Source organism: Sceloporus undulatus, chromosome 1 (genome assembly GCF_019175285.1).
Source record: "Sceloporus undulatus isolate JIND9_A2432 ecotype Alabama chromosome 1, SceUnd_v1.1, whole genome shotgun sequence".
Taxonomy (NCBI): domain Eukaryota; kingdom Metazoa; phylum Chordata; class Lepidosauria; order Squamata; family Phrynosomatidae; genus Sceloporus; species Sceloporus undulatus.
The window spans coordinates 265,479,193-265,487,109 of NC_056522.1; the positions used below are offsets into that span (position 1 = coordinate 265,479,193).

At 38.5% G+C, this 7,917-nt stretch overlaps 1 protein-coding gene across 5 annotated transcripts in view; it reads right to left on the bottom strand.

Moving 5' to 3' along the window:
- CHID1 (chitinase domain containing 1) overlaps positions 1-7,917 on the bottom strand; it is a 165,564-nt gene that overhangs the window by 2,127 nt on the left and 155,520 nt on the right. The gene's annotated exons all lie outside the window — the stretch shown is intronic.

Here is a 7,917-nt window from a genome sequence, read left to right on the forward strand (position 1 = left end):
ATAATAATAATAATAATAATAATAATAATAATAATAATAATAATAATAATAATAATAATAATAATTTATTTATATACCGCCCTTCTAAGAAATCAGGGCGGTGAACAGCAGTTTCATAACAATACATACAACATAACAATACAATACAACAATACAATAAACAAAGCCATACAAAATACAATACAATACAATACAAATAAAATACAATACAAGCAGCGCGTATTTCCTCAAGTGCTAGAAAAGAAGCATAGGACTTATTTTGATGTTGCACTTCCAAAGCATTTGGAGAACTACAGAAGTACATTTCAAATAAAATAAAAATTGAGCTACATTTCTATTTGCTTCCATTTTCAGTTCAATAGGAGGTCATATATTATTCGAAGTTAAATGAACAGTTTGTCCAGTTACACTAAAACCTAATAGAGGGCCTCTTCTTTTAAATTCCATATTGAAAGGACCTCAATCCATCACATTGTTCTTCTAAGTGGCTGACTTTGATACTCTGCTTTCTATCCTGTAAAATACACACACGCATTTGGCTACAGGTGAAATTTCCCACAACAAAGGTTCATTTTTCTTTCTTTCTTTGAAATCTTATGCACAGCTTTCTTTTCAGTTTGACTGCCCTCTATCTAGGAGTATGAATTTGGTTTTAGTGTCACAATATCCCAAATTTAAGAAGGGAAAGTCTAGATTTTAATGTACAGTATGTTCAAGATCTAGTTGTAAACTTCCTATCTGTGCATTGGTCACTGCAAAATGCGAAAAGTACCAGAAAACACTAGAAGGTGGTAATTTGTCTTTGAATCTTGTTGCCCTAGCAATTCCGATGAACCACAGCTTTCTTCCTTGTCTTGGATATAGTGTGGGCAGCAAGGATAGTTTCCACTGCTGAGTTGCACTTTGGAGATGCTGATCACTCCTGCAAGCACAGCACAGCTATAGGAATGGTTCCTTCTCCACTTCCAAAATTCAGAGAACGGCTAGGGCTAGATTTTATACTGCTCTAATAAAAGCAGCACCCTTCCCCTCAGGTGCTAGAAGAGACGTTTGGGACTTATTTTGATGCCATGCTTTCAAAGAATTTGGAGAGTGCATTTTTAATAAAATAAAGAAACCTCAGCTTTTCTGTAGAGATTGGTTTTACACTGGACATTTATGATTCTTCAAGCACCTTAATGAATTCCTGTCTTTCTCTCCAAACTACAGCTAGAGAAGTCAGGATTCACCATCATCTGTAGCTGAGATGGTCTTCTGAGACCCTCTCTCTGAGAGTCATCACAACTGCATTGCAACTCCCCCCTTGCAGCTCCAAACTGGGCAATTGTTTCTGTGTGCACTTCCAAGGCATCTGAAATGCCATGACAGCAGGGGGTTATTCTTAGCCTCAAATAAATGTTTCAAAAGCACAGCCTGAGGTCAAGGACAAACCCTATCACTTATGGGAGAGGTAATAACTCATGCCTGCAAGTGTCCAACGCCAGCCAAAATATGTTGACATCTCTTTTTGCTGTACTACTACTATTATCTACTATAGTCAGCCCTTCATATCCATTGATCCCTTATCCATGGATTCAAACATCCATAGTTTGAATACATATATAGATATTTCAAAAAAGAAAACCCTGATTTTGTTATTTCATATAAGGGGCACCATTTCTATGCCACTGTATTTAATGAGTTTTGAGCATCCATAGATTTTTGTCCCCATGGGAGGTCCTGGAACAAAACCCCAGAAGATACTAAGAACTCTTAGGCCTGTTACAGACTGCCAAAATAAAGCTGCTTTGGGTCTCTTTGGAGGTATGCTATTTAAATGATGCCTGGGTCCTAAGAGTCTGGAGGTCGTGCCAAAGCCACACTCCATTCCTAAGCACCGGAGTGCAGCTTTGGTGCAGCTTCCGAATTCTTAGGATGCATGCATCATTTAAACAGCACACCTCCAAAGAGACCTGAAGCCGCTTTATTTTGGCAGTCTGGAACAGGCCTTAGTTCAAAATAATAACTTTGGCCCTATACAGACGGCCAAAATAAAGCTGCTTCAAGTCACTTTGGAGGTATGGTGTTTCAATGATGCATGCGTCCTAAGAGTCTGGAAGTTGCACCAAAGCTGCACTCCAGTCCTTAGGACTGGATCATGGCTTTGGTGTGGCTTCTGGACTCTTAGGACGCATGTATCATTGAAACACCATACCTCCAAAGTGACTCGAAGCAGCTTTATTTTGGCTGTCTGTATCAGGCCTTTAAAAAGAACTAACACGACAAGACTGACACCATCTTCCTGCATGGATTTTTTGAAAAAAAAACATTAATCAAGATGGTGCACACATACTTGCTTACATTATTCATGACAGAAAGACACAAATCAATATGTACCAATGTCTATCATATGTCACCTTGTTGTTTATACAACTGAAAGGGGAAGACGTTGTTTCATGCACAGATTATTTTATTGTAACTGTACAAATCTTGCCAAGAAAAACCCATGATAGGTTCACCTTAGGATCGCCATAAGCTGGAAAAAACTTGAAGGCACACAACAATATTCTTGATTTGTGTATTATGAACTCCTTCCTCCTTTCACCCAGCATTTCACTTAAAGAAATGCACAGGCTAGAGAGAAATTGCAGCATGACTACTATCTTTTCCTTTGACTTAGATGTTGACAATACCTTTGCCATGGCCCTGAACTTTCCACCTCCATGTTTCTCTTAGGAAGAAACAGATGTGAAAATATAAGCCACCCAACCCATCTTCAATGTCTTCCTAGCCTAAGGACATAGCACTTCCACCTTCATCAGGTTTTAAGATCAAGTCCTCAGTAGCATCTCCATCCCCTCCTCCTTGTAGAAGCCAGGAGTAAAAGGAGTGGAAAGGAATTCATTAAGGAATATAGACAGCTGTTCCAGCAGGAAAGGGCAAAGTGCAGATCAGCTCTTCAACTCTAGCTAAAAAAATATCCCTCTGTTGTCTGCCACAGGGGAACAGCCACCTGTCAAAGACCTCACTGGAAATTCTTCTTGTTCCTGACAAGGCTTCCTTTAATCTAGGCATAACTTGTACACTCAAACTACATTCTTTTTAACTTGATTTTATCTGATGTGGCCCTGTTTACTAAGACTATTCTTGATATGTCCTTATTAAAGCAAGGCTACATTAGAGAAAGGCTACATCTGCACTACAGTAATAATTCAGTTTGACACAGCTTTACTGGCCATGGCTCAATGCTATAGAATTTGGGAATTGCAGTTTTGTGAGACATTTAGCCTTCTCTGTCAGAGAGCTCTGGTGCCATGACAAACTACGAATCCCAGGGTTCTATAGGATGGGGCATGGCAATTAAAGCAGTGTCAAACTGGACTGTTTATGCAGTCCAGATGCAGCCTAAGTCTTTCACCTCTTTTCCTGCAAGTTCCACTCTCCCGCTTGGTTCTCAAATAAGTCTGGAGGTAAACACTTTGAGGTGGCTTTACCAGTTTTTGCGATCATCACTGCCAAGATAAAGCACATTTGACAAGGGAAATACTGATTTACCATCAGGGCATCTGAGTGGTCTGTATCTGGGTAAATTTTTGCTAAGTCGGTGAAAGAACTGGGAAGATAGTGGCTGTATATAAGGAAGGTATAAATAGCTGGCTTAGAGTGGGAATATTGTAAAAGGACATGGAATAAAAAGAAACTAAGGGCCAAAACAGACTGGTAAAAAGCGCTGGCTTTGGGGTCATGTGGGGGCATGGCACATGTATGGCACATGTCCTGATGCCACCCCCAAGCCAGCATCACACTGCCCCACTGATCACAAAGTGAATAGTGTCATGCTGTTTCTGCAGCTAGGCGTTTTACACAGGCAGCTCCACAGAAATGTCGAAAAGAAGCTGCCTCAGTGGAAAGAACATGGCATTTTGCAGCTTCTTTTTGGGCTGGAAAAACACCAGATTGGGCCTGTGGCATGCTCAAGTGCTGAAAGGGGTGGCATACAGCCGCCTCTTTAGGGCCATTTGTTTTGGCCCTAAGACTGCTATGGGTATCTCTTTCTGCACTTACATCCAAGCCTTCTGCACTTAATCCACATGATTCTGTGTTGATTTCATACTGGTGAATACCAGGTCTTTTTTTTTTTTAAGGATCAGTCTTGACATATGGGAAGCCCCTCTTTTGATATCCCTCTTCAGATATTGACAGACTACAACTCCCAGTACCCACAATCAGCACAGCAAATGGCAAGGAATGCTAGTTGCTAGGGAACAACAATGCTTATCTTAAATGGAGGAGAATGTTCTCTGTAATCAGGAGGGAGAGAAATATTAGTGATTAGATTTCCTTATATGCACCAGTGGTAGAGGGAGAGAGGGAGAGAGAATGTGTGAATGCATGCTTGATGAACAAATGAACATCCCAATAATTGTCATCACTATTAATTATTCTTAAGTGTATCCCATATCATTCATACACTAACCATTATGAATTGAGTTCTGACCACATACTGTTTCTTTGCTGCAAATTCACCTCATTTTAGTTTTGATCTCACATAGACATTGATAGACATTGATTTATTTTTGCTTTTATCAAAAACAAAATACAGAAAGGACAGAACTAGGAGAGATTGAGCACTTTTACTTAAATATGTGTTGTGGAAGAAAAGAAAAACACTAATCTAGCCAGATCTGTAAAGTGGTATACACTCATGCATTTAACCATGAAAGGTAGGGTCCCCAAGAGAAAACATCTATGATTTATGGCAGGCACTGTTTGTAGAAGAAGCATTTTTTGCCAGCATGTGAAAAATGTATGGTTTTGCAACAATCTAGAAGGGAGTGATCTATAACTGTGCAAGAAGGAATTTATCTATTGCATAGGGCTTCAATTCTCTGCCACAATTCTGAAGAAAAATCTTTCAATACATTTTTTTACAACCAACATGAAGGGCAGAGCATGCAGGCCCATATTTTAAATGTTGAAATCAGGATTTTGTTCTTTTAAGCTGCCAGCTTCTCCATCTACTTCAAAGGCCAATTTTAGAAGAAAACTGGTGATGTGATATCATAGTAGAAAGACACTGATACGAGATTGCCAATGACAGATTCATGCAAACATCCATGGCTTCCCTTAAGGAATCATACAATTGTAGTTTAAAGCACAAATCAATATAGAACATTTTCCTAAACTACTTCGCAAACAGAAGTGAGTTATATCAGGAACTACTTTAATATCACAGTATTTGACTTCTGTGCTATGTTGGTTGTTCTTTCTTGGAGACAAAAAAATTGTTTCTTTCACTTTGGGTAGATTACTATACCTACCAAACCTAAGCACTTTAGTGCAAAACTATAGCTGTGAACATACAGGAAAGTCTCAATTTATGTTCTTCCTGGCCTTGTAATATAAACTAAAGCTGACATAGGTGGCCGGGGGGGGGGGGCGTTTCCAGAGGAAGCTATTTAATTCCACGGGAATGGATGAACCTGAAGTATCTACAAAAGATGTATCCACACTGCAGAAATAATGGAGTTCGACGCCACTCAAAGAACATCAATTACAGGTAACCAACCTAATAACATTAAGAATCCACCAAACATTCATACCCTTATTGAACAAACCAAAATGCACAAAACAAATGATGCAAGCTTTCAAAGCTCCACTGGCTTCTTCATCAAGCATACAGGAGAACAAATTGAAGATGTTAGAGGCCTGCATTTTGCTGTTTTTGTTCTCAGTTAAGATGGTATCGAGGGGTATCAGTCAGGACAATGGTGCTTTTTAATCTTATCAGCACTGACTGGTAATTTGCACAGGCCCTGCTTCCAAAGAAAATTGTCCCTCGAGTACATAGGTTATTTCACACATGTACAGCTTTTCTCTTGTAAGAGAAGGAGAGAAAAACAAACAAACACCTATAGACTTACTTCTGAACCCTTTTCAATTGTAGCTACAACCTCTTCAACACTCACCATGTGAGAAAAACAGAGAGAACATTGAATGAAAGTATTGCATGGCTTGCTCAATAATTTGAAGTTAGAATGGAATGAGCAACTTTCAACCTGATGTTTTAACTTGATGATGCCGCTAAGGTGTTTTTTTGAAACTGGACTAAATTCACTTGTGAGTCCCAATCAAAGCAAGCCACCTGGAATCAATACATGTCAACAAATGTGATTCATAGTCAATGGGTCTACTCTGCTCGGGACTAATGATTAGATTTAAGACTAAGAAAATAACAAGGATTAAGGACTAATTTATTGGATTTTGGTCTCAGGAAATACTTTGCTTAACCAAACTTTCTTGTAAAATGGCATTTATTTTTCAAAACAAATGATAAAATGAACTTGGAGATATTTATGTACATTTTATATCATTTGGGTATTACATAGGTAAATTGACTACATGTATTCATTTGCTGTTTTCCATCTTAAGTTATTTTTCTGCAGCTGAAATTTAAATTGCAGTTTCCCATTCTTGCTACAGTTATTTGTGACAATTGTTCATTAAGTGCTGTTTTGTCATCTAAGATATTTTGGTATTTTTATATAATATGAAGGATTTATGTTCAATGGACTAAAACCCAAGACCAAACTTTTTTTCTTCCTAGTATTTGCTAGAAACAAAACATTTTTTTTTCTTTTCAGTTTCTCCAAAGTAGGTAGCACATCACATATCACTCTTTAAACCAAGTCTAGCTTTGATATTTCAATCCACCTTGCCATCATCTAGCCTGGATGTCTTTGCTGCAAGCCATAAAAAATACCTTCCCTTTAGGTGACCAACAAATTAATGGTAGAATAATTTACTTTTGCTAAGCAACTCAGATCTCAAAATCTCCTAAAGGAATAAAGTTTTGGCACCTGAAAAATGAACATATTATCTGTGAGGACAAGGTTTGTTTACAATACTTTACAGTGAAAGTGACTTTTCATTACTGAGTGCGCTCTTTGCTAGTGTAATGACAAAGGCTATCCTCATGTGCAGAAATTCTTTCTATCAGAGTGTCCATTTCATTTTTCTGCCAAAGTTCACTTCAATCTCAGTTGGATCAATGTACTGCACTCCATGCAGGGCTATCTTTGAAGAGCATTCTGGGCACAATTTAAAGTGCTGATTGCAAACTGTAAAGTCCTACATAGATCAGGTCCAGGTTATTTGAAGGATTGTATTCCCTCTCATGAACCAGCCCATGCTCTGAGATCTGCAGGGGAGGCTTTTTTTATCCGTCCCACATCCTTGACAAGTACACATCTGCTGGCAATACCGGACAGGGCCTTCTCAGTAGCTGTTCCCAGGCCTCTGGAACTCCCTTCCCAGAGAGGTTAGATTGACACTCTTCCTACTTTCTTCTCACACACAATAGGCATTGCAGGAATGATAAAACCCATCTTACACAATGCACTGGATATTGCTGATTGGTTCTGCTGGTGTGTGTGTGTTTTAATTACCGTATATATATTTTAACCTGGCTTTGTTTTTTCTGATTGTTTAATTGTGTTTTAACTTTTGCATTTTGTTGATTTTTAACAATGCTTTTTTGAGTATACAAAGGGATCTTGTAGCACCTTTGAGACTAACTTGTTACTTGAACACCCCAAGGAGAGATTGGTAGCAACTCACCAAAGAGCTTATACAGCAATAGTGGAACGCACTCCCGGAAGAGATTCGTCTCAGTGGTACACTGGAAGCCTTTAAAAAGGCAGTAAAAACCCATCTCTTCCAGCAAGCTTATCCTCCTGATTCTCTCTAAAAAAGTATTCCCCAATCAGATTAAGATCTTTATAAATTCTATAGTCTTGATTGTTTTAATATGTTGTTTTTAAACATGTTTTACCAGATTGTTGTAACCGTTTTTATACTGTAATATGACATATGTCATATAATTTTACCGTATGTGAACCGCTTTGATCTCGAGGAAAAGCGGTAAAGAAATAAAAA